Source organism: Oncorhynchus mykiss, chromosome 7, assembly GCF_057628025.1.
Source record: "Oncorhynchus mykiss isolate SJ-2025 chromosome 7, ASM5762802v1, whole genome shotgun sequence".
Taxonomy (NCBI): Eukaryota; Metazoa; Chordata; class Actinopteri; order Salmoniformes; family Salmonidae; genus Oncorhynchus; species Oncorhynchus mykiss.
In genome coordinates, this window is record NC_143028.1 from 23,204,498 (window position 1) to 23,229,697 (window position 25,200).

The 25,200-nt window shown below is 41.1% G+C and overlaps 1 pseudogene across 1 annotated transcript; it reads right to left on the reverse strand.

Annotated features, from left to right (window-relative positions):
• Positions 1 to 649: 649 nt before the first annotated feature.
• On the reverse strand, positions 650 to 23,411 carry LOC149982351 (dual specificity calcium/calmodulin-dependent 3',5'-cyclic nucleotide phosphodiesterase 1A-like; annotated as a pseudogene). Its single transcript, XR_016497493.1, has 9 exons — positions 23,389 to 23,411; positions 20,752 to 20,937; positions 8,017 to 8,145; positions 7,636 to 7,786; positions 7,257 to 7,430; positions 6,941 to 6,956; positions 6,719 to 6,820; positions 2,269 to 6,311; positions 650 to 1,780 (listed from the first exon to the last, which is right to left on the reverse strand). The product of XR_016497493.1 is annotated as a dual specificity calcium/calmodulin-dependent 3',5'-cyclic nucleotide phosphodiesterase 1A-like (transcript).
• Between the last annotated feature and the right edge of the window lie 1,789 nt (positions 23,412 to 25,200).

Genomic DNA, 25,200 nt, shown 5'->3' on the forward strand with positions numbered 1-25,200 from the left:
TCAGCAAAGATGTCTGCCAAAACATTACGGGGGAAGCAATTATAAAGTCATAACGAGTCAAGCAATACATTTACCATTGAGAAGAATATATTAGTTAATGTAGAGACTAACAATTGTCCATATTCTTTTGTCATAAAGTTCATTTATGAAAATCTCGATTTAGCTGGTGTTATGACATGAGTACAGTATGACATTGTAATTTGTGTTGTTTAATGTTTTAGGGACTAATGAGAAAGCCAGCAAGCCAGGCTGTCATCTTGGGAACATTGTAGCCTGTACATTCAATATATTCACTGATCATGTACTCTTCGTTGACAAATAAAGGTGTGGTTCAGGTATGAATCTCTGTGAGACAATCTTTTTCAGTCATATCCAATATCAGGTGTATCAAACTCCAATCTTTGAATGATGCTGTGTCTGGATGTATGTATTACAATTATACACTTCAACAGTGTTTACCAATCTTGGTCCTGGGACATCAATGATTACACATTGTAACTCTGCAATAGACTAGAAACATGATTTCAGTAAAAGCTTATTTGTAATTCATGAATACAGGAAAAAAAAACGTTGCATATCTAACTCCCTTCATCTGCATTAATCTGAGGACACAGGATAGTATTTCAATGAGATACTTAATTTCAACAAGTGGAGAATGTGAAACGTTTTATTGAAAGAAGTTCATTATCCAGGTGTCATGAATACATAATACATGCATTATAATTATGATCATTTAAATATTATATTATAAATACAAGTTCAATCTGTACTTCAATGCACATATGGAGTGCATTATAAAACGTGGAAGAAATACGAGGTGGGGAGAGAGGTGTAGAAGACAGAAAGGGAAAGAGGTAAGAACAGAAGCAGACAACATATGATTAAATTAATTACAGTGTTACCCTAATATTCTCTCAGTTCATCACAATTACAGTGTCTTTAACAGTGTCTCCTAACCAGCCTTGGGCCCCCAGTTGGCCCAAAGGTTATCTTAAGAGTGGGTGAGGTGGCGATGACGGGACTGGCTTCCTCTCTCACATAAAAACATACCTGGAGATGAGAGACAGATGGATAGAGAAAGAGCATGACTAAGCCTTGTTTTTTTAAAATTCTAACACGGTCAGTCATCAGAATCATCAGGTGAAATGCAAATCTGACCTTGGATCATTAACTCTGGGACTACTACATCTCTATCTGTATTTCAATGTAAAGCATCTCTTTAATAATACATCCTGTTGACCCGACCATGTCATCAGTGGGTGTAGCTGGTGCATAGAAGTCAAGTGCAGGAGAGCAGAGATGAGTGGACAAAGCACTTTACTGAGGCAATCATTATAACAGAACGCAAACGTGTCACAAAAAGAAATGCCCAAAGAACAAGTGAGGCGGCACAAATTACCACAAACACGTACAAAGTACCGTCTGCCACAAAGCACGGGTATAAAACAGAACCCGGCGCAAACTAGCCGGAAGTGTTCCAACCTGACAATAAACAATTACACACACAGACATGGGAGGAACAGAGGGTTAAATACAGGACAAGTAATGAGGGAAATGTAAACAAGGTGTGTGGGAAAACAAGACAAAACAAATGGAAAATGAAAGGTGGATGGCTAGAAGATCGGTGATGTCAACCGTCGAACGCCGCCCGAACAAGGAGAGGAACCGACTTTGGCAGAAGTCGTGACAGACCAAGTGACCTCTCAGCTATGATCATGCTGTGCTCTCTGTGTCAGCCAGTTCAGATGCGGGAGGGGTTCACCAACACTGCTGATATGACCTAGAGGATTTAGGGAGAAGGGGGAGAGGGAGGAAGTTGTTAAGGAGAGAGAATGTTATTGTGTGTGTGTGGTCTCACCTGGTATCCACAGTAAGTGCCTACAGAGTACTTTATGCTGAAAAACAGACACATGAAGACAAACAATAGAAGATAATTCATTATTAGACATAAATACCACTTGAAGCTTGATGATGACTTGATCATTTCAATCAGCTGTGTAGTGCTAAGGCAAAACCCAAATGTGCACAGGTGTTTGGAGCATTTCGATATGCCACAGCTGGTGAGGTGTCAGGTTCACCTCTGTACTTAAAGGGTGTTTATTCCAACTCTCTGTGAAATGCTGCAGATCTGCCCACAGACAAGGTAGGAACACATATCCCACACAGAAGAGGTGGATATTATTCTTCCTCCAAACTGTGCATGTGAGACAGGTTCCATGTACAACAAGACAGGCAGAGAGGAAGAGAGAAAAATAACAGTGTAATTACCTCTGGTTATGGACACTTTTGCCAGCAATAAAGCTCCACTGCCTGTTCCTCGGATAGTGAACATCTGACAATGTCTACATTTTCGACCCCTTGATCAACTCGCACTCTGAAAGTAAAGATAATAGCTTATTTTTTGTATATATGAAAACAATAACTGAGATATGACCGCTCAATCTAAAGCAGCAGATGTCATTTTCAGGATACGTCAATACAGCACAGAAAGCTTAACACCAGACTGGTATTGTGGTTGTTCATTAGGTGATGGGAAATATGCAGTATGTGTACAAAATCATATACTTACCTGTTGTATCTTGAAAAAAAAGCATTGGAATTAAAAGTGAAATGTTTAACCTATTAACCTGCTTCATTATTTATGTATTACCAGTTGATGAAGAAAAACTCAAATTTCATACATCTTTTAAAAATTTTCAAGGAATAAGAAAGAATAAAAAAGTTAAAATAACTTCTAAGATTTGATCGAGACATTATATATCTTAATACCTTATCAATTTATGATTTGTATCAATGTGGACGCAAGACAGGGGGTGCAGGAACAGAGTATTTTTGCCGAGCAATGCAACAAAGCTGGATCACTCTGGCAATGATACCTCCACACGCTGCAAAGACTCTCTAACTCTTCACCATTGTACACGATGGCCCATTGCTCTGAGACATCCTTTGACCATTCTAAAGCCAGCATGGGGAATCCTTGTCTTAATGGAGCTGCTGGTCTAACTCTTTATATGACATATCAGAATAGCATTCCCTGACAAACATATTGTGTTCTTTCATCCTTCTGTAAAAAAAGGGAAACCGTTACACTGTCATGAAATATGATTATAATGTAAACTCACTCCATTCCGTACAAATGTGCGCAACCACAACATTCAAACGAGGCTACAAAGAAAACTAATGGGACTGTAGCGACTGTGTTGACTTGAAAATCTGGGGTGTAAACTACGTTTCTATTCAAGCGTTGATCGACATGGTAATGGCTCTATAGTATTGGAGAAAAGTTGAAAAAAACGGACCCTCCGTTACATCACATGACGTGTCATGCTGTAACGTACTGCATGCATAAAGCAACTATTTCTGTCTTACAATCTTTCTCCACCAGGTGTAGCACTTCTCTCATTGTTTAAAAACAAGAAATTGACAGTGACGGGTAAGGGGGATACCTAGTCATTTTTTGCATCATCACTGCATGCGATCATGACTCTCAAAGCCGCTGTTAACTTCTGAAGATCACTTTAGCATCGCCCTAAAAACCCGATTCAAATTCGACACAAACCTTCAAATAGGTATGTAATTACACATTATATAAACTCTTTATAGTGTTTTCTTTACATTTTAGAGGCGATAAGGTGATAAGTTGGACAGATCGAGTGAAAAAAAATCAATTTTCCCACACAACACCTCTCCTTCTCACTACCACGCATTAGTTTCGCTTCCCCACCCGCCATTTTTAAAAAGACCGGACAGGGCTCATTGCCTTCTTGAATCATGCAGAAACGGGCAGCGTGGGAGTCATGTAATTGACTCTGTTGGAAAGGGGAGAAATTGTGCTTTACAATAGTATTGACATTACAGTTGATCTGGAAGTATTACGTTTTTGCGGCGCTAAAATAAGGTCAATTGTACGGACCAAGGCGATGTACAAAAGTGAGCGAGTTTAAGTTATATTGACAATGAAATAAATAGGACATGGCCTGCTTATGAGTTGCTATGAAAGAAAGATTAATTCAAAAGATGAATTAGATTAATTAAACTGAAAATGGCGAGAACAGGCTAAATGATTTTGGTTAGTTTGAGAATAATAAGTGCATGATTTATCATTCTACTGTATGTATGTATGTATGTATGTATGTATGTATGTATGTATGTATGTATGTATGTATGTATGTATGTATGTATGTATGTAATATAGTACAATGTTATGAACCAACACTGAATCATAGGAGCTAACTACTAGAAATGTAAACGTTGGAAGGAAGAATGCCCAGTGCTGCTTACCTGAGATACCATCATCACACAGTCCTTCTTCGTAGGTGTCCGCTATTCCTTTGTGTCGGAAAGAAAGGCTGAACAGTATTGGTTGTGTCCAAACTGACCATAAATGGTCAAAATGGAGGGTGGTTGATAGCAAAAGATAATTATTTTTGGGGAATAAAATGCATAACGTTTTGCACTCTATCACAAATTATTTGCCTCGTTTTTGCTGTCAGAACAATTATTTTTGGATTGAAAATAAAAAAGTTGCTTTAAGAAAAAATATTTTTGACTTGAAAATAAAAACGTTTTGCTCTAGACCAAAATACATACATTTGTTGCAAGTTGGGGAGGTTGGGCTAATAGCTGAACAATAGACTATTCAACCTATACTAAATATTAGTCTAATAGGCGAGCTAGGTGTGAAACCCAACATTTATTGACTTGATGATTCCCATTTCTTAGCTTAGCTAAATGGTATAGTCATTGTGCGCTCTGAATGGACATTCGGGTGCATTCGTAAATTCGCCCTAGCTATCTACTCCGATTTCAGAGCACTCACGTCTGAGGGTACGAGCACTCAACACCAGTTGAATATGGCCGGTGTCAGTAAACGTCGGCAAAAAAAGCAGCACAGTTACAGTCACCATCGCTCTGGTTAACACAAAAACTGCCTTACCAGCTCTCCTAGGGTGAGTAAAATGGTCAGAGTGGTCTCATTTTGTCTGGAAGTAGCTAGCTTGGGTGCCTGACTGCCATTGTAAGGCCAGAATGCTCAAATCAATCCTACTCCTCGGCCGAACGTCCAGTGTGTGCTCAGAGAGAGAAACGGTCTGAATTTACCCAGCAAGTACCAGTCAAATGTTTGGACAGACCTACTCATTCCAGGATTGTTCTATGTTTGTACTATTTTCTGCATTGTAGAATAATAGTGAAGACATCACATCTATGAAATAACACATATGGAATCAGTTAAGAACAAATTCTTATTTACAAGGACAGTCTACTCCTTCTTCCCCGTTGGGGGATTGAACCCCGGTCTCCCGCGTGCCTGCAACATGGAAGAGTATCAAATGCTTCTCAAAGACGCCCTCTGCTGGTGAAACTAGCAATAACTTGCATTGACAGAAAAATGGCTGCATATAGATAACGTGCCACAGAATGCTGCAGCAGCCTGCAAGGTGTGCTGGGGTATGATGCAACTTTTAAAGGAGGATCCACTGTATGTGTTCAGACAGCATTAATTTGATGACATGGCTATGCTTGTTGTCATAGTAACAACGGTTGTGTGCACAGTGGTATAGGCTGATTGGTGGTGGTGCTCCTATCATTTAGAAGTTATGTAGCAAGCTAGGGTGACAACAATGCCTGCTACGGACGTTTCCCAGTTGCTTAGTGTAAGAACACTTTTAAAGCCTCAAAGGATAGATAAGATGATCCAACTTGCAAGACTAGTCCTTTTTGGCCAGCCACAGCTGTCAACTAGCTAACTAGGTAGATGTTTAGCTTTCTAGCACATTCAATAATTTCTTTGTAACAATTAACAAGATAGTTTGCTCCACAGCTACCACATGTTCTTGTCAAAACTATCAACAGGGTAGTTAGCAAGCAAGCAACATGATATGCCAAATAACAGTCTAAAAATCACTTGAGGGGAATATTTTAGATTTGACCTTTAAGACACAAGTTGCATGGCCAGGAATCAGATTTATATCTGATTTCAAACCACCTGTGAAATGTGTCTTGAAATATCTGATTCTATGTGCTTTTTGGGTGTTTCAGACTGGAGGAAAAAGAACAAATTTGAATCAGACATGCAAAGAAAAATGATACATTTGAGTCACAACTGCCAATGTGAACAAGGCTTTAGAGAATTATATACACCATTAACATACTATTTTACCCAATGGAAACAGCAACAATCTCAAAAAACATAACTTTAAAACAACTAATTTCAATTATCATGATTTATGATGGTCTGGAGCCAGTTCTTGGCTGGGTGGCTTCTGTCAGCCGCATGTAGCATCAGAGAGAGAACCTTGGCCTTGTCCACACTGAACTTCACAGACAAGCATACATCAGCCCATACACACAAAAATGCAAGTGCACATGCAAATGCACATATGGACAAGCACACAGGCAGACATTCACGCAAGCAGACACACACATATGCATGCAAACACAAAGACACACAGAGGAAGGAAAGAAAGGGTCAGTTGTGTATGCGTGTGTGTGTGTGTGTGTGTGTGTGTGTGTGTGTGTGTGTGTGTGTTTGTGCTCCTCTGTTTAGAGAGGAATCTTCAGGACAAAAGTGTTGTTAAGAGGTGCGATTAGAAGATCTGAAGTGTCTCAAAGCCTCTTGAGTAGAGTGGGAAGGAAGATCGGCGGGATGGTTTGGAGTGCAACAGATACCGAGGAGAGGAACAGTGAGAAAGGAGTGGACAAGAGTGTGAAGACACACCCGTCTGACTGCTGCAAAGCACTCCTCATGGTCTTGATCTGCTGAAAGTGGCACAACATATCTGTGCTCATGACCATCTCAATTACCAGTGCACCGAGCTCCCTGCAAACACATGCAGGGACACACACAAGTTCACACATGCATACACAAACGTGGATACCTGTTGTTAGCTCCTTTGTTTCCTCTGTGTCTTCCTGGATATACTAATGGATAACCCCTTACCGCCAGTCATCTTTAGGTTGAGTTTTAACAGTATATATTTATCTCCTGCTCTTTCCCCACATTTAGTCATTACTCCACTCTATTCAATACTGAGAACTGTTCCCTTTCATATAAAAAAAAAAGTGTCAAATTACATTTCACAACTGAAAAGTGTTGTGATCCACAGAACCATTTGTCTTTCTAAATCTGGGTTGGGGTCAATTTGAATTGAAGTCAGTCAATTCAGGAAGTAAACTGAAATTACAATTCAATAACTGGTCAGTAAGCTAAAAGGAGAAGGTATTTATTCAATTATTTCCATTTTGGGATTTGAAATTCAAATCACTTTCTGAATTGACCCCCAACCCAGTTCTAAATGAGACATACGAAAGAGGGAGAGTGATGACTGACCTGGTCTGGATATGGAAGTTGTTGGTGGTCCCTGTGTGCTCAAAGTCATGATTTGCTGCAGCAAACACCATGGCTAAATCTCTAGGTCATTGAGCCAGTGCTGCAAAATGAATATCTAGGTTAGAGATCTAGTATAGCTTCTTTGCATGTGGGACAGTGTGTGTGTATGCAACACAATAACTACAATTAGCTATGCAAAATGGCAACACTGCATTGTTAGGTAGGAAGCAGGATTGCCATTTTGCAGAGCTAATTGTGTTATTGCATTGTGAACGTACTTAGGGTATAAATTAGGCTTAACTCACCATAACACCGGTGTGAAGCATTAGGTAGTGTGCGGTCTGCGTGACATCGGAAGCGTGGATCAGGTTGTGATAGGGGTTTCAGTGCTTGTTGTAGACCACCTCCAGAGCCTCCACAAAGGATACCAGGGAAGACATAGGTGAAGGGAGGATAGGACATTTACACCTCAAGCCTAAGTAAGTCATTTAACATACGTTATATGTGCCTGTTGGAGCTGTCCTGGTTAAATAAACCAATATAAAAGTGTCAAAACGGCAAACCTGCCCATCTGGCACTCTAGGCAGACTCGGGAAAATGCTCAAAGTATTTTAACGGCTTTTTCAAATATTTCAACCCAGGTCTGATTGATGAGAATATTTTTGAACATCTGACCCAAAAGGGGTTTGATCAGGTCATATCTGTTGAGGAGCTCATAGACCAAGAACTTGAGTGCATGTTCCCCGCTAGCTTCATGGAGCACAAAGACATCAAATGACCACTTGTCCACATCCTGCAGGCAACAAGAGAAAATACTACTTTAAAAGTTTACTGAGTTTGACAGTTATATAAGGAACATAAGTCATAGTCTTAAAGGGATTTTTCACCCAAATTACGAAACAACACATTGTTTTCCTGAAGGCTCGGACACACCAATAGCGTTTGCCTACCGAGATTACTTAGCCCCTCTGAACAGAGTGCCAGACGTATTTTGCAAACTGAGTTCAACAGGATTTTACATGTAGAATCATGTGAAAATGTAAGCAGTCTATGGACAAAGTATGAGAGTAATCAATGCGTTGGTTTTATTTCCCTAGCACTGTTTCCAAATGCTAACATTTTAACATTTGGGACACAAATCCCATTCAAGTCATGCTACCGATAGCATTTTTCATGCATCATGTCCAAATCATCCGAAAGTATCTAAAATTGATTGTGAAGCTCAACAAAGTAACTTATAGAAGTTTTGAACATGTGATAAAAATGCTAATATTGGTATCATGACTTGACATGACTTAACATTTTAGCATTGGGAAACCGTGACAGAATCAGACATTTTGTAATTTGGGTGTACTTTCCCATTATTAACTGATGTCAGTCTCAGAGAGTAATTGCTAGTCATTATTGGAACTTCACTGTTGCTTTGATTACAGCATCATACTAATCGGGTCCCAGATCTCAGTATCTGTTGTTTGGCCAATTACCATAGGAGTTGGCAAGAGGTCTGGGACCAGGATATATCATTGTTCCTGTAACCAAGAAAGTAAAGGTATCTGAACTAAATGACTATCACCCCATAACACTCACTTCTGTCATCATGAAGTTATTTGAGAGACTAGTCAAGAATCATATCACCTCTACCTTAGCTATCCCCCTAGGCCCACTTCAATTTGCTCATCGCCCCAATAGATCAACAGATGATGCAATCGCCATCACACTGCGCAAGAGGAATACGTATGTAAGGATGCTGTTCATTGACTATAGCTCAGCACCATAGTACCCTCCAAGCTCATCATTAATATGCTCGAGGCCCTGGGTTTGAACATCGCCATGTGCAATTGGGTCCTGGACTTCCTGACGGCCACCCCCAGGTGGTGAAGGTGGGAAACAACACCTCCACTTCACTGATCCTCAACACTGGGTACCCACAAGAGTGTGTGCTCAGCCCCCTCCAGTACTTCCTGTTCACACAAGACTGCATGGCCAAGCATGCCTCCAACTCAATCATCAAGTTCACAGACGACACAACAGTAGTAGGCTTGTTTACCAACAATGACGAGACAGCCTACAGGGAGGGCTCTGGGAGTGTGGTGCCAGGGAAATAATCGTGGACTTCAGGAAACAGCAGAGGCAGCATCACATCGACAGGACCGCAGTGGAGAAGGTGGAAAGCTTCAAGTTCCTCGGCGTACACATCATAGACAAACTCAAATGGTCCACCCACACAGACAGTGTGGTGAAGAAGGAGCAACAGTGCCTCTTAAACCTAAGGAGGCTGAATAAATGTGGCTTGGCACATAAAACCCTCACAACATTTTACAGATGCACAATTGAGAGCATCCTGTCAGGCTGTATCACCGCTTGGTACGGCAACTGCACCGCACCACCCACAACCGCAGGGCATCACCGCATCAGGGAAATAACCTCTCACCTGGGGCATACTACCTGCCTTCCAAGGACACCTACAGCAACTGATGTCACAGGAAGGCCAAAAGATCATCAAGGACAACAACCACCCGAGCCCCTGCCTGTTAACCCCGTTATTATCTAGACAGCGATGTCAGTACAGGTGCATCAAAGCTGGGACAGAGAGCCTGAAAAACAGCTTCTATCTCAAGGCCATCAGACTGTAAAATAGCCATCACTAGCACATACAGGCTGCTGTCAATATGCATAGACTTGACATCACTAGTCACTTTAATAATGTTTACATACGTTTCTGGCATTACTCATCTCATATGTATATACTGTATTCTATACTATTCTACAGTATCTTAGTCTATGCTGCTCTGATATTGCTCGTCCATATATTTACAGTTGAAGTCGGAAATTTACATGCACCTTAGCCAAATACATTTAAACTCAGTTTTTCACAATTCCTGACATTTAACCCTAGTAAAATGCCCGGTTTTAGGTCATTAAGGATCAGCACTTTATTTTAAGAATGTGAAATGTCAGAATAGTGGAGACAATGTTTCAGCTTTTATTTCTTTCATCACATTCCCAGTGGGTCAGAAGTTTACATACACTCAATTAGTATTTGGTGGCATTGCCCTTAAATTGTTTAACTTGGGTCAAACGTTTCAGGTACCCTTCCACAAGCTTCCCACAATAAGTTGGTTGAATTTTGGCCCATTCCTCCTGACAGAGCTGGTGTAACTGAGTCAGGTTTGTAGACCTCCTTGATCACACACGCTTTTTCAGTTCTGCCCACACATTTTCTATAGGATTGAGGTCGGGGCTTTGTGATGGCCACTCCAATACCTTGACTTTGTTGTCCTAAAGCCATTTTGACACAACTTTGGAAGTATGCTTGGGGTCATTGTCCATTTAGAAGACCCATTTGCGACTAAGACTGATGTCTTGAGATGTTGCTTCAATATATCCACATAACTTCATGGTTGGGATGGTGTTCTTTGGCTTGCAAGCATCCCCCCTTTTCCTCCAAACATAACCGTGGTCATTATGGCCAAACAGTTCTATTTTTGTTTCATCAAACCAGAGGACATTTCTCCAAAAACTATGATCTTTGTCCCCATGTGCAGTTGCAAACCGTAGTCTGGCTTTTTTTATGGCAGTTTTGGAGCAGTGGCTTCTTCCTTGCTGAGCAGCCTTTCAGGTTATGTCGATATAGGACTCGTTTTACTGTGGATATACTTCGTACCTGTTTCCTCCAGCATCTTCGCAAGATCCTTTGCTGTTGTTCTGGGATAGATTTGCACTTTTTGCACCAAAGCATATTCATCTCTAGGTGTTTATACTTCTGTACTATTGTTTGTACAGATGAATGTGGTACCTTCAAGGGGTTTGGAAATTGCACCCAAGGATGATCCAAATTTGTGGAGGTCTAAATTTTTTTATGAGGTCTTGGCTGATTTCTTTTGATTTTCCCATGATGTCAAGCAAAGAGGCACTGACTTTGAAGGTAGGCCTTGAAATACATCCACAGGTACACCTCCAATTGACTCAAATTATGTCCGTTAGCCGATTAGAAGCTTCTAAAGCCATGACATAATTTTCTGTAATTTTCCAAGCTGTTTAAAGGCACTGTCAAATTGTATACCTCGGACCCACTGTAATTGTGATACAGTGAATGATAATTGAAATAATCTGTCTGTAAACAATTGTTGGAAAAATCACTTGTGTCATGCAGAAAGTAGATATCCTAACCAACTTGCCAAAACTATAGTTTGTTAACAAGAAATTTGTGGAGTGGTTGAAAAGCGAGCTTTAATGACTCCAACTTAAGTGTATGTAAACTTCCAACTTCAATTCTATATATTCTTAATTCCATTCCTTTACTTAGATTTGTGTGTATTTGGTATATGTTGTGAAATTGTTATATATTACTGCACTGTCGTTGCAAGAAACACAAGCATTTTGCTACACTCGCAATAACATCTGCTAAACCACTGTATGTGTCATGGATCCCTCCCGAGCTTTCATTACGCACTCCTGACCCCTATTCCCACTGATTAGTACTTCTATAAGTGTGCCCTTTGGTTTCTATTGGGGGGTTGAATATTGTTCCAATGTCCATTGGTGCGTGGTGAGTACTTGTGCTGTGTGTTGTGGTCTTTCATGCCCTTGTGGATTGCGCAGATAATTACGAGTCTCGTCCCGTGTGGTAATCATTGTGCACGTGTGTCAAGGTACTCTTTTGTTTGGGTTAAACCCTGTGTTTTTGTTACGTATTTGTTAGCACAGTTTTCCGCTGTGCTAGCATAATTGCAAAATGGTTATCTAATGATCAATTAGCCTTTTAAAATGATAAACTTGATTTTGGCTAACACAACGTGCCATTGGAATACAGGAGTGATGGTTGCTGATAATTGCCTCTGTACGCCTATTTAGATGTTTTAGAAAAAATAATCTGTTTCCAGCTACAATAGTCATCTACAACATTAACCATGTCTACACTGTGTTTCTGATCAATTTGATGTTATTTTAATGGACAAAATATGTGCTTTTCTTTCAAAAACAAGGACATTTCTAAGTGACCCCAAACTTTTGAATGGTAGTGTACATTTATATTCGTATATAAAAAAAGTAAAAGATGCTCATGGTCTTGTAAAATAGCTGTGATTTACTCCTTATTTCTTTCACTTATTCTTGGTATGATTGATTAGCATATGGTGCCATTTGACTGCTGTAAATCATGCTCTCATAAAGGCTTCTTAAGCACTACATAAATGTGTCACAAATAATCTATAACCGTATGTCATGTTTTATAAAGTGGTCATAAATGTGATATAACTACTTGACATACACACAAATGTTAAATGTGACATAACCCACTGTGCCAAATATGACAAACTTGTGTTTTTTAAAGGGTGATATAAGCACTGTTTAATAAGGGCTTTATAAATCATAATACATTTAGGCTTAACAAAGCATCTATCACCTTGCCGTGTCATACTCTAAAACATTTCTAGGATGGCCCAACCTCTTTCCTTCTTGGGATCACTGCCAATATTGGACCTGACCCCAACCTTCCCCAAAATGCTGTGTTGCAGGATGACGTGTGCTCTAAAGTGCAGCCATGGTAGTCACATTACACCAGGCAAAACTTACCTTGATGAAAGACTCCAGCATACACTACCGGTCAAAAGTTTTAGAACACCTACTCATTCAAGGGATTTTCTTTATTTTTACTATTTTCTACATTGTAGAATATTAGTGAAGACATCAAAACTATGAAATAACACTTATGGAATCATGCAGTAACCCAAAAAAATTTAATTAAATAAAAATATATTTTATATTAGAGATTCTTCAAATAGCCACCCTTTGCCTTGATGACAGCTTTGTATACTCTTGGCATTCTCTCAGCCAGCTTCATGAGGTAGTCACCTGGAATGCATTTCAATTAACAGGTGTGCCTTGTTATAAGATAATTTGTGTATTTATTTCCTTCTTAATGAGTTGGAGCCAATCAGTTGTTTGGTGACAAGGTAGGGCAGTGTACAGAAGACAGCCCTATTGGGTAAAAGACCAAGTCCATATTATGGCAAGAAAAGCTCAAATAAGCAAAGAGCAACGACAGTCCATCATTACTTTAAGACATGAAGTTCAGTCAATATGGAACATTTCAAGAACTTTTAAAATTTCTTAAAGTGCAGTCGCAAAACCCATCAAGCGCTATGATGAAACTGGCTCTCATGAGGACCGCCACAGGAATGGAAGACCCAGAGTTAACACTGCTGCATTGGAAAAGTTCATTACAGTTACCAGTCTCAGAATTTGCAGACCAAGTAAATGCTTCATAGAGTTCAAGTAACAGACACAAATCAACATCAACTGTTCAGACGAGACTGCGTTAATCAGGCATTCATGGTTGATTTCTGCATAGAAACCACTAATAAAGGACACCAATAAGAAGAAGAGACTTGCTTGTGCCAAAGAACACAAGCAATAGACATTAGACCGGTGGAAATGTGTCCTTTGGTCTGGAGTCCAAATTGGAGGTTTTTGGTTCCAACCGCCATGTCTTTGTGAGACACAGTGAGTGAACGGATGATCTCAGCATTTCCCACCGTAAAGAATGGAGGAGGAGGTGTCATGGTGTGGGGGTGCTTTGCTTGTGACAGTCCCTGTGATTTATTTGGAATTCAAGGCACACTTAAAACCTGTTAGTGATCCCTTTAGCGGGATTCATTTGACAACATCCATTCAAACTACAGAAATATCAATATTCAAGATTCACGAAAATAAGTGTAATACATCAAAATAAATCTTAACTGATTGTTAATCCAGCCGCAGTGTCAGATTTCAAAAAGGCTTTACTGCGAAAGCAGACCATGCTATTATCCGAGGACAGCGCCCCGCATACAAACACATGAAAATAATTTTCAACCAGGCAGGTGGCAACACAAAAGTCAGAAATAACGATATAATAAATGCCTTACCTTTGAAGATCTTCTTTTTGCAATCCTAAATGTCTCAGTGACACAATGAATAGTCATTTTGTTCGATAAATTCCTTCTTTATATGTCAATTTATTTGGCTCGTTTGATTCAGAAATACATCGGTTCCAACTCGCCCAACATGACTACAAAGTATCTAATAAGTTACCTGTAAACTTGGTCCAAACATTTCAAACAACGTTCATAATCCAACCTCAGGTATCCTAAAACGTAAATAATCGATAAAATTTAAGATGGGATAAACTGTTTCCAATACCGGATAAAAACAACATGAAGCGCGTTCCAGTTCACGCGCACCAAACAGTAGAGTACACATGGAGTGACACTTACAAAGAACAGCCCTACTTCCTCATTACGCAAAATAAAAATATTGAACAATTTCTAAAGACATCTAGTGGAAGCCATAGGAACTTTTTCCGGCGCCGACAGAGATGGCCGCCTCGCTTCGCGTTCCTAGGAAACTATGCAGTTTTTTGTTTTTTTACGTGTTATTTCTTACACTAGTACCCCAGGTCATCTTAGGTTTCATTACATACAGTCGAGAAGAACTACTGAATATAAGATCAGCATCAACTCACCATCAGTACGACCAAGAATATGTTTTTCGCGACGCGGATCCTGTGTTCTGCCTTACAAACAGGACAACGGAGTGGATCCTATGCAGCGACCCAAAAAAACGACTCCGAAAGAGAGGGAAACGAGGCGGTCTTCTGGTCAGACTCCGGAGACGGGCACAGCGCGCACCACTCCCTAGCATTCTTCTTGCCAATGTCCAGTCTCTTGACAACAAGGTTGATGAAATCCGAGCAAGGGTAGCATTCCAGAGGGACATCAGAGACTGTAACGTCCTTTGCTTCACTGAAACGTGGCTCACTGGAGAGACGCTATCCGAAGCGGTGCAGCCAACGGGTTTCTCCACACATCGCGCAGACAGAAACAAACATCTTTCTGGTAGGAAGAGGGGCGGGGGCGTATGCCTCATGGCCAACGTGACATGGTGCGATGAAAGAAACATACAGGAACTCAAATCCTTCTGTTCACCTGATTTAGAATTCCTCACAATCAAATGTAGACCGCATTATCTACCAAGAGAATTCTCTTCGATTATAATCACAGCCGTATATATCCCCCCCCAAGCAGACACATCGATGGCTCTGAACAAACTTTATTTAACTCTCTGCAAACTGGAAACAATTTATCCGGAGGCTGCATTCATTGTAGCTGGGGATTTTAACAAGGCTAATCTGAAAACAAGACTCCCCAAATTTTATCAGCATATCAATTGCGCAACCAGGGGAGGAAAGACCTTGGACCATTGTTACTCTAACTTCCGCGACGCATATAAGGCCCTGCCCCGCCCCCCTTTCGGAAAAGCTGACCACGACTCCATTTTGTTGATCCCTGCCTACAGACAGAAACTAAAACAAGAGGCTCCCACGCTGAGGTCTGTCCAACGCTGGTCCGACCAAGCTGACTCCACACTCCAAGACTGCTTCCATCACGTGGACTGGGAGATGTTTTGTATTGCGTCAGATAACAACATTGACGAATACGCTGATTCGGTGTGCGAGTTCATTAGAACGTGCGTTGAAGATGTCGTTCCCATAGCAACGATTAAAACATTCCCTAACCAGAAACCGTGGATTGATGGCAGCATTCGTGTGAAACTGAAAGTGCGAACCACTGCTTTTAATCAGGGCAAGGTGTCTGGTAACATGACCGAATACAAACAGTGCAGCTATTCCCTCCGCAAGGCTATCAAACAAGCTAAGCGCCAGTACAGAGACAAAGTAGAATCTCAATTCAACGGCTCAGACACAAGAGGCATGTGGCAGGGTCTACAGTCAATCACGGACTACAGGAAGAAATCCAGCCCAGTCACGGACCAGGATGTCTTGCTCCCAGGCAGACTAAATAACTTTTTTGCCCGCTTTGAGGACAATACAGTGCCACTGACACGGCCTGCAACGAAAACATGCGGTCCCTCCTTCACTGCAGCCGAGGTGAGTAAGACATTTAAACGTGTTAACCCTCGCAAGGCTGCAGGCCCAGATGGCATCCCCAGCCGCGCCCTCAGAGCATGCGCAGACCAGCTGGCCGGTGTGTTTACGGACATATTCAATCAATCCCTATACCAGTCTGCTGTTCCCACATGCTTCAAGAGGGCCACCATTGTTCCTGTTCCCAAGAAAGCTAAGGTAACTGAGCTAAATGACTACCGCCCCGTAGCACTCACATCCGTCATCATGAAGTGCTTTGAGAGACTAGTCAAGGACCATATCACCTCCACCCTACCTGACACCCTAGACCCACTCCAATTTGCTTACCGCCCAAATAGGTCCACAGACGATGCAATCTCAACCACACTGCACACTGCCCTAACCCATCTGGACAAGAGGAATACCTATGTGAGAATGCTGTTCATCGACTACAGCTCGGCATTCAACACCATAGTACCCTCCAAGCTCGTCATCAAGCTCGAGACCCTGGGTCTCGACCCCGCCCTGTGCAACTGGGTACTGGACTTCCTGACGGGCCGCCCCCAGGTGGTGAGGGTAGGCAACAACATCTCCTCCCCGCTGATCCTCAACACTGGGGCCCCACAAGGTTGCGTTCTGAGCCCTCTCCTGTACTCCCTGTTCACCCACGACTGCGTGGCCACGCACGCCTCCAACTCAATCATCAAGTTTGCGGACGACACAACAGTGGTAGGCTTGATTACCAACAACGATGAGACGGCCTACAGGGAGGAGGTGAGGGCCCTCGGAGTGTGGTGTCAGGAAAACAACCTCACACTCAACGTCAACAAAACTAAGGAGATGATTGTGGACTTCAGGAAACAGCAGAGGGAACACCCCCCTATCCACATCGATGGAACAGTAGTGGAGAGGGTAGCAAGTTTTAAGTTCCTCGGCATACACATCACAGACAAACTGAATTGGTCCACTCACACAGACAGCATCGTGAAGAAGGCGCAGCAGCGCCTCTTCAACCTCAGGAGGCTGAAGAAATTCGGCTTGTCACCAAAAGCACTCACAAACTTCTACAGATGCACAATCGAGAGCATCCTGGCGGGCTGTATCACCGCCTGGTATGGCAACTGCACCGCCCTCAACCGTAAGGCTCTCCAGAGGGTAGTGAGGTCTGCACAACGCATCACCGGGGGCAAACTACCTGCCCTCCAGGACACCTACACCACCCGATGTCACAGGAAGGCCATAAAGATCATCAAGGACATCAACCACCCGAGCCACTGCCTGTTCACCCCGCTATCATCCAGAAGGCGAGGTCAGTACAGGTGCATCAAAGCTGGGACCGAGAGACTGAAAAACAGCTTCTATCTCAAGGCCATCAGACTGTTAAACAGCCACCACTAACACTGAGTGGCTGCTGCCAACACACTGACACTGACTCAACTCCAGCCACTTTAATAATGGGAATTGATGGGAAATGATGTAAATATATCACTAGCCACTTTAAACAATGCTACCTTATATAAATGTTACTTACCCTACATTATTCATCTCATATGCATACGTATATACTGTACTCTATATCATCGACGGTATCCTTATGTAATACATGTATCACTAGCCACTTTATACTATACTATGCCACTTTGTTTACATACTCATCTCATTTGTACATACTGTACCCGATACCATCTACTGTATCTTGCCTATGCTGCTCTGTACCATCACTCATTCATATATCCTTATGTACATATTCTTTATCCCCTTACACTGTGTACAAGACAGTAGTTTTGGAATTGTTAGTTAGATTACTTGTTATTACTGCATTGTCGGAACTAGAAGCACAAGCATTTCGCTACACTCGCATTAACATCTGCTAACCATGTGTATGTGACAAATAAAATTTGATTTGATTTGATTTGATTTTGAACTGCAAACAGGTTCCTATTAAATAGGGCTTCCCATAGAAAACTGTTGGGAAATACTATGACCTCAATTTTATTTTCCCTGAATGGTTTGTCCTTGGGGTTTCGCCTGCCAAATCAGTTATGTTATACTTACAGCATTGTTTTAACAGTTTTCGAAACTTTAGAGTGTTTTCAATCCAAATCTAGCAATTATATGCATATCCTAGCTTCTGTGCCTGAGTAACAGGCAGTTTACATTTGGGCACGCTTTTCATCCGGACGTGAAAATACTGCCCCCTATCCCTAACCAGCATGGCTACAACAGCATTCTGCAGAAATATGCCAACCCATCTGGTTTAGGCTTAGTGGGACAACCTTTTGTTTTTCAACAGGACAATGACCCAACACACCTCCACACCGCTGTGTAAGGGCTATTTTACCAAGTAGGAGAGTGATGGAGTGCTGCATCAGATGACCTGGCCTCCACAATCCCCCGACCTCAACCAAATTGAGATGGTTTGGGATGAGTCGGGCCACAGAGTGACGGAAAAACAGTCAACAAGTGCTCAGCACGTGTGGGATCTCCTTCAAGACTATTGGAAAAGCATGATCAGCCACAGAATGTTGGCACCATTGTAACATGTTGTAATCGAGCCCTGATCTCCAGCATTGGAACAGAAGAGGAATACCTGGTGGCTAGGTAATACCTGGTGGTTAGGTAGTAGTCTTTAGGACTACTCCAAATAATCTTGGCTCTGACACATACAGTACCAGTCAAAAGTTTGGACACACCTACTCATTCCATGGTTTTTCTTTATTTTTACTATCATGTAGTAACCAAAATGTTGAACAAATCCAAATATATTTTGTATTTGAGATTCTTCAAAGTAGCCACCCTGCCTTGATGACAGCTTTGCACACTCTTGACAGTCTCTCAATGAGCATGATCTCTGTTATGTGTTATTTCATAGTTTTAATGTCTTATTCTACAATGTAGAAAATAGTAAAAATAAAGAAAAACCCTGGAATGAGTAGGTGTGTCAACTTTTGTCTGATATTGTACACAAACACAAACGCAAGCTTTGCGGGGCCATCAACCCATCTGAATATCCCTCACACGGTACAGTATCCCGTGGATCATAAATTGGCCGAACTTTAATAACCTAATTATTAACACTTCATATGGGGTTCTGTAATATTTCATTTGAAGTGAGACAGTTTCAGTCATTCATAACATGTCCATTTAGACTCTATATCACAAGATGTGGTACTTACTTTAAAGTCCGAAACTTTCAGTCATTTATAATCTACATCCACACAAAACCCAACTACACTCTGCCACCCCCTTCTGTTGTTCACTGTCTTAGTGAAGTGAAAACTTGGATGAACAATAATGTTTTAAAACTAAATGACAACACTACAGGAATCATGTTCATAGGCCCCAACTCCCTCAAAAAGAAACTGGGTCAACATGACAATCAACGGTTGCACCATCCACTCCAACTCCACAGTCAGGAACCTTGGTGTCATTCGAATCCCACATCCAGAAAATCACTGTCAGCCTTCTTCCACCTCAAAAATATCTCATGACTCAGACCCTCTCTCTCTGACCCCCTGCTGAAACCCTCGTTCATACCTTTGTATTATCACGCCTGGATTTCAACATATCCAAAATTCAGCTGCACAAGTCCTCACACACACCAGACCTTGGGACTACATCATCTCCACCATCATCAAACAAAACTGGCTTCCAGTTCAATACCAGATCACATTAAAGTTGCTCATGCTCAGCTACAAAGCACTCAATGGACTGGTGGCAACATATTGAACTTTACTGACCTCCTGTACCCCTACACTCCTACCTATTGACTGTGCTCCCCTGACACTGGCCTCCTCATAATCCCTCGCACCAGGCATGGGAGATCGTGCTTTTAGAAGTGCAGCTACCCAACTCTGGAACTCCCTCCCTCTCCATGTCAGAACCTCACAATCCATACACACATTAATATTCTCTGTGTTAGCTTTTATCTTCTGTCTTGTTGACTTTCTTGTTTAGTCTGTCATCATTAAGTGTTCTCCATGGCTAGTCTGTCATTACGTTTAGTGTACTTTTATATACTTACTTATTTTAACGTGTGATTTTTTTTCCATTTTTATCCTGGTGATTTTAATGTGAACCATATGTAAAGTGACGTTGGCTGTCGTGATAAGCTCTTAAAATAAAATGTATTATTATTATTATTATAAAACATACATAAATGCCTTGTATCCTATGACATTGGTGGTTATGTCACACAGTTCTGCCACATTTATGAACCCTTTATAGAGCATGACATATGGTTACAGATGATTTGTGACACATTTATGTAGTGCTTATGAAGCCTTTATGACGTTCTTACGAAGCCTTCATAAGATTCACTTTGTTTAAAGCATTACTGAAAATGTTATGTAAATGTGAGTAACTAGATTACTAACATTTCAAAATGTGTGAGTAATGATTGATAAATAGCGTGCAAAACTGTTTGAAATGCCTTATAAATAGTTTATTAAAGATCGTTAAAATAAATTATTATCTGGAATTCCACTCTCCTTTTTTGAATAAGAAAATCCTGTACCTCTCCATAAAGATGCCAGCCTGGACGGCGTGGACGATATTGCAAAACCACGGCTTCTCCTCCGGCCGCCGCTGCCGTGACACGGCCATCTTCCTGGTGAAGGTGGAGGCCAGCCAATCATGGACCTCAAGAGGAAAAGAGTCAGCCTGGATATCACTGAGCTCATCCTCAGTGTCGAGAAGCCATCTGTGACGAGACAGTAATTACAGTAACTCCCACAGCCAGTCATACACATTCAAAAACTCAATGTGTCGCTAACTCAAATAGCGCAGCAAAATCAATACACTGTTTCATGTTTAATTTGACAAATTAATAATCCTATAACTGACGTCAAAGACAATTTAATTTAACCTAATTGGTAACATTGCCTTTTATATTGTTTAATCCAGGCTGAAGCAATTTGATTTCTGGGGCAGAAAGGCATAATATAATGTATTTAATAAAAATCATGATACTTGATAACACTTTACGTAACAGTGTAATTATTCTGATAGTACTGTTAAAATGTATTGGAATAACTCATTGTTACACTACTAGGGCTGGGTGATATGGTCAAAATGTCACATCACAATATTTTGTTTTATATTTGATGACATTTTCTTAATTTTCTGAGTAGTGCATGACCCTAAGATGGCAACATACCACATAATTCTAAGTGGTTTAATTGGGGATTTCTCCATTCTGATTGTTTTACACTGTTCGAACAAGCTTCAACCAAAAAGAATAGGGTGACTAACAGTGAAGTAGTCCTATTTGTAGAACTTTTCATTGGAATCAAATCCTCCTTGCCTCTAACTCTGGTACTATACGCACAATAACGTGTTGAATTACAGCATTTACTCAGGCCTTACAAACCTGACTCAGTTTCAACAGCTCTGTCAGGAGGAATGGGCAAAGATTCACCCAACTTATCGTGGAAGCTTGTGGAAGGCTACCCAAAATGTTTGACCCAAGTTAAATAATATAAAAGGCAATGCTACCAAATACTAATATAGTGTATGTAAAATTCTGACCCACTGGGAATGTGATGAAAGAAACAAAAGCTGAAATAAATAATTCTCTACTATTCTGACCTTTCACATTCTTAAAATAAGTGGTGAGCCTAACTGACCTAAGAAAGGGAATTTTTAAGATGATTAAAATCATTTAAATTTAAAGTTTAGAGTTTAAATGTATTTGGCTAAGGTGCATGTAAACTTCTGACTTCAAGTGTGTGTTTGATAGTTACAGTTGAAGTCGGAAGTTTACATATACCATACCATAGATACTTTTGTACCTGTTTCCTCCAGCATCTTCACAAGGTCCTTTGATGTTGTTCTGGGATTGATTTGCACTTTTCGCACCAAAGTACATTAATCTCTAGGAGACAGAACGCGTCTCCTTCCTGAGTGGTATGACAGCTGCGTTGTTAACAAGAAATTTGTGGAGTGGTTGAAAAACAAGTTTTAATGACTCCAACCTAAGTGTATGTAAACTTCCGACTTCAACTGTACATTAGTAATGGAAACACAGACTCTTTGTTTAAGTATTAAAATGATACTTCAGTAATACAATTGTAGGCAGAAGTTGGTACAGTATATGATAGCTCTACCCAGGTTCTGCAAAATGTCTAAAACATCCTGTAACTCATACAGCCTCTCCCATTCCTCCTTGTGTGATTTTCCCTGGCAACAACATTTTAATAAATCTAACCTCCAGCCATCTTGTCAGCAATTAAAAGCTCCGAAGTGGGTTTGACTGAAACTTGACCTTTCATCACAAGTATAGGGTCATAACAAGGTGAACGAGTCCAAGCATCTTCTGACAGGTGGCTGTTTTCATTAGGCCTGTGGCTGCCTTGTGTTCTCAGAAAACCAGTCGTATTCTCAGAACCTCAGATAGCCAGGTGGGGCCCAGACAGGAGGAGTATGTATGAACGTAGGCGGATTCCTTCTTCTGATACTGTCTGAAGGGCAAAACACTCAAAACCGGTGTTAATACACACACATTTTATCATAACACAACTTATTAACCCTTTAAAAGGGATGAGGCCTTGGTTTAACCCCTTCAGTATCAAGAATGGTCCACCACCCAAAGGACATCAACCCAACTTGACACAACTGTGGGAAGCATTGGAGTCAAAAATGGGCCAGCATCCCTGTGGAATGCTTTCGACACCTTGTAGAATCTATGTCCCAATGAATTGAGGCTGTTCTGAGTGCAAAGGAGGGGTATGTTCTTAATGATTTGTACACTCCATGTATGTACATTTTGAGTGAGTAATTTAGTCTAATTTACTGCAATATAAATACTAAAACAAATGGTGTTGTGTTAATCAGTCTTTAAAACTAAATTAACTTCCATTTGTTATTTGTTTTTGAGCTACACTACCGGTCAAAAGTTTTAGAACATGTAAGGACCGACGCCGGAGATGAAAAGCAGGTACGGGGAGTCAACATTTAATCAGGAAATGAACAAAGAACAAGACAAGAACAGCGTCAGCACATGCGTACAAACCGACAATTACTGCTGCAGCAGGGAATAGAATGAGTAGGTGTTCTTTCACGCCTGCTCCCGCTCTCCCTCCCTGGCGTGTGGAAAGCGCCAGGTTTCAGGCTCCCTATCATCACGCACTCCTGCCACCATCAGTAAGCACACCTGCCTTTCTCTGTCACGCGCATCAGCGATTATTGGACTCACCTGGACTCAAGTCACCTCTGTCATTACCTCCCCTATATCTCTGTTTTTGAGCCAATCAGTTGTGTTGTGACAAGGTAGGGGGATATACAGAAGATAGCCCTATTTGGTAAAAGACCAAGTCCATATTATGGCAAGAACAGCTCAAATAAGCAAAGAGAAATGAAAGTCCATCATTACTTTAAGACATGAAGGTCAGTCAACTGCCTGTTGCTCAGGCCCTGAAGCCAGGATGTGCATATAATTGGTACCATTGGAAAAAAAAGTTATAGGGGACTATAACACAATAGATATGGTAGGAGAAAATCCAAAGAAAAATCAACCAGAATAAAACAAAATTGAGAGCATATGCTCTTCCATTAGAACGTATAGGGAAAAAATTCAATCCAGCTCCCAGTATGCAATTCCTATGGCTTCCACTGGATGTCAGTAGTATTTGAACAAGATTTCAGGCTTGTTTCTTCCCAAACGAGGAAGATTAATGAGTTTTAGTACTGGGATTCAGAGTTGGAAATCAGTCTATGTGCGCGCGATGAAGAGGACGCTTACCTGCTAATATTGTTTTCCTATTGAACATACTTCTTTCCGTATGAAATATTATAGTTTAATTACATTTTAGGGTATCTGAAGGATTAAATAGAAATATATTTTGACTTGTTTTAACAAGCTTTTTGGATTCCTTTCTCTGCATGTAGAACGAGTGGATTACTCAAAATGATGGCGCCAACTATACTGACTTTTTGGGATATAAAGAAGGATTTTACCTAACAAAACGACACTACATGCTGTAGCTGGGACCCTTTGGATGACAAATCAGAGGAAGATTTTCAAAAAGTGAAAATTTAATCGCTATTTGTGAATTTATGAAACCTGTGCTGGTGGAAAAATATTTTTATGTGGGGTGCCGTCTTCACTGTAAAGCCTATAGTAAATCAGATAGGGCAAACCAAATCAAATGTTATTAGTCACATATGCTGAAATGCTTACTTACGAGCTCCTAATCAACAATGCAGTTCCAAAAAACTATGGATTAAGAATAAGAGATAAAAGTAAATAGTAATTAAATAGCAGCAGTAAAATAACAATAGCGAGATTACAAACAGGGGGGGTACCGATACAGAGTCAATGTGCGGGTAAAGTAAATAGTAATTAAAGAGCAGCAGTAAAATAACAATAGCGAGATTACAAACAGGGGGGGTACTGATGCAGAGTCAATGTGCGGGGGCACCGATTAGTTGAGGTAGTATGTACATGTAAGTAGAGTTATTAAAGTGACTATATATAGATGACATAGATGACAAGAGTAGCAGTGGTGTAAAGACGGGGATGGGCAATGCAAATAGTCTGGGTAGCCATTTGACTAGATGTTCAGGAGTCTTACGACTTGGGGGTAGAAGCTGTTTAGAAGCTTCTTGGACCTAGACTTGGCACTTCGGTACCGCTTGCCGTGCGGTAGCAGAGAGAACTGTCTATGACTAGGGTTGCAAGAGTCCTTGACAATTTTTATGGCCTTCCTCTGACACCTCCTGGTATTGTGGTCCTGGATGGCAGGAAGCTTGGCCCCAGTGATGTACTGGGTCATTCACACTACCCTCTGTAGTGCCTTGCGGTCAGGGACCGAGCAGTTGCCATACCAGGCAGTGATGCAACCAGTCCGGATGCTCTCAATGAGGCAGCTGTAGAACCTTTTGAGGATCTAAGGACCTATGCCAAATCTTTTCGGTCTCTTGAGGGGAAACAGGTTTTGTCATGCCCTCTTCACAAACGTCTTGG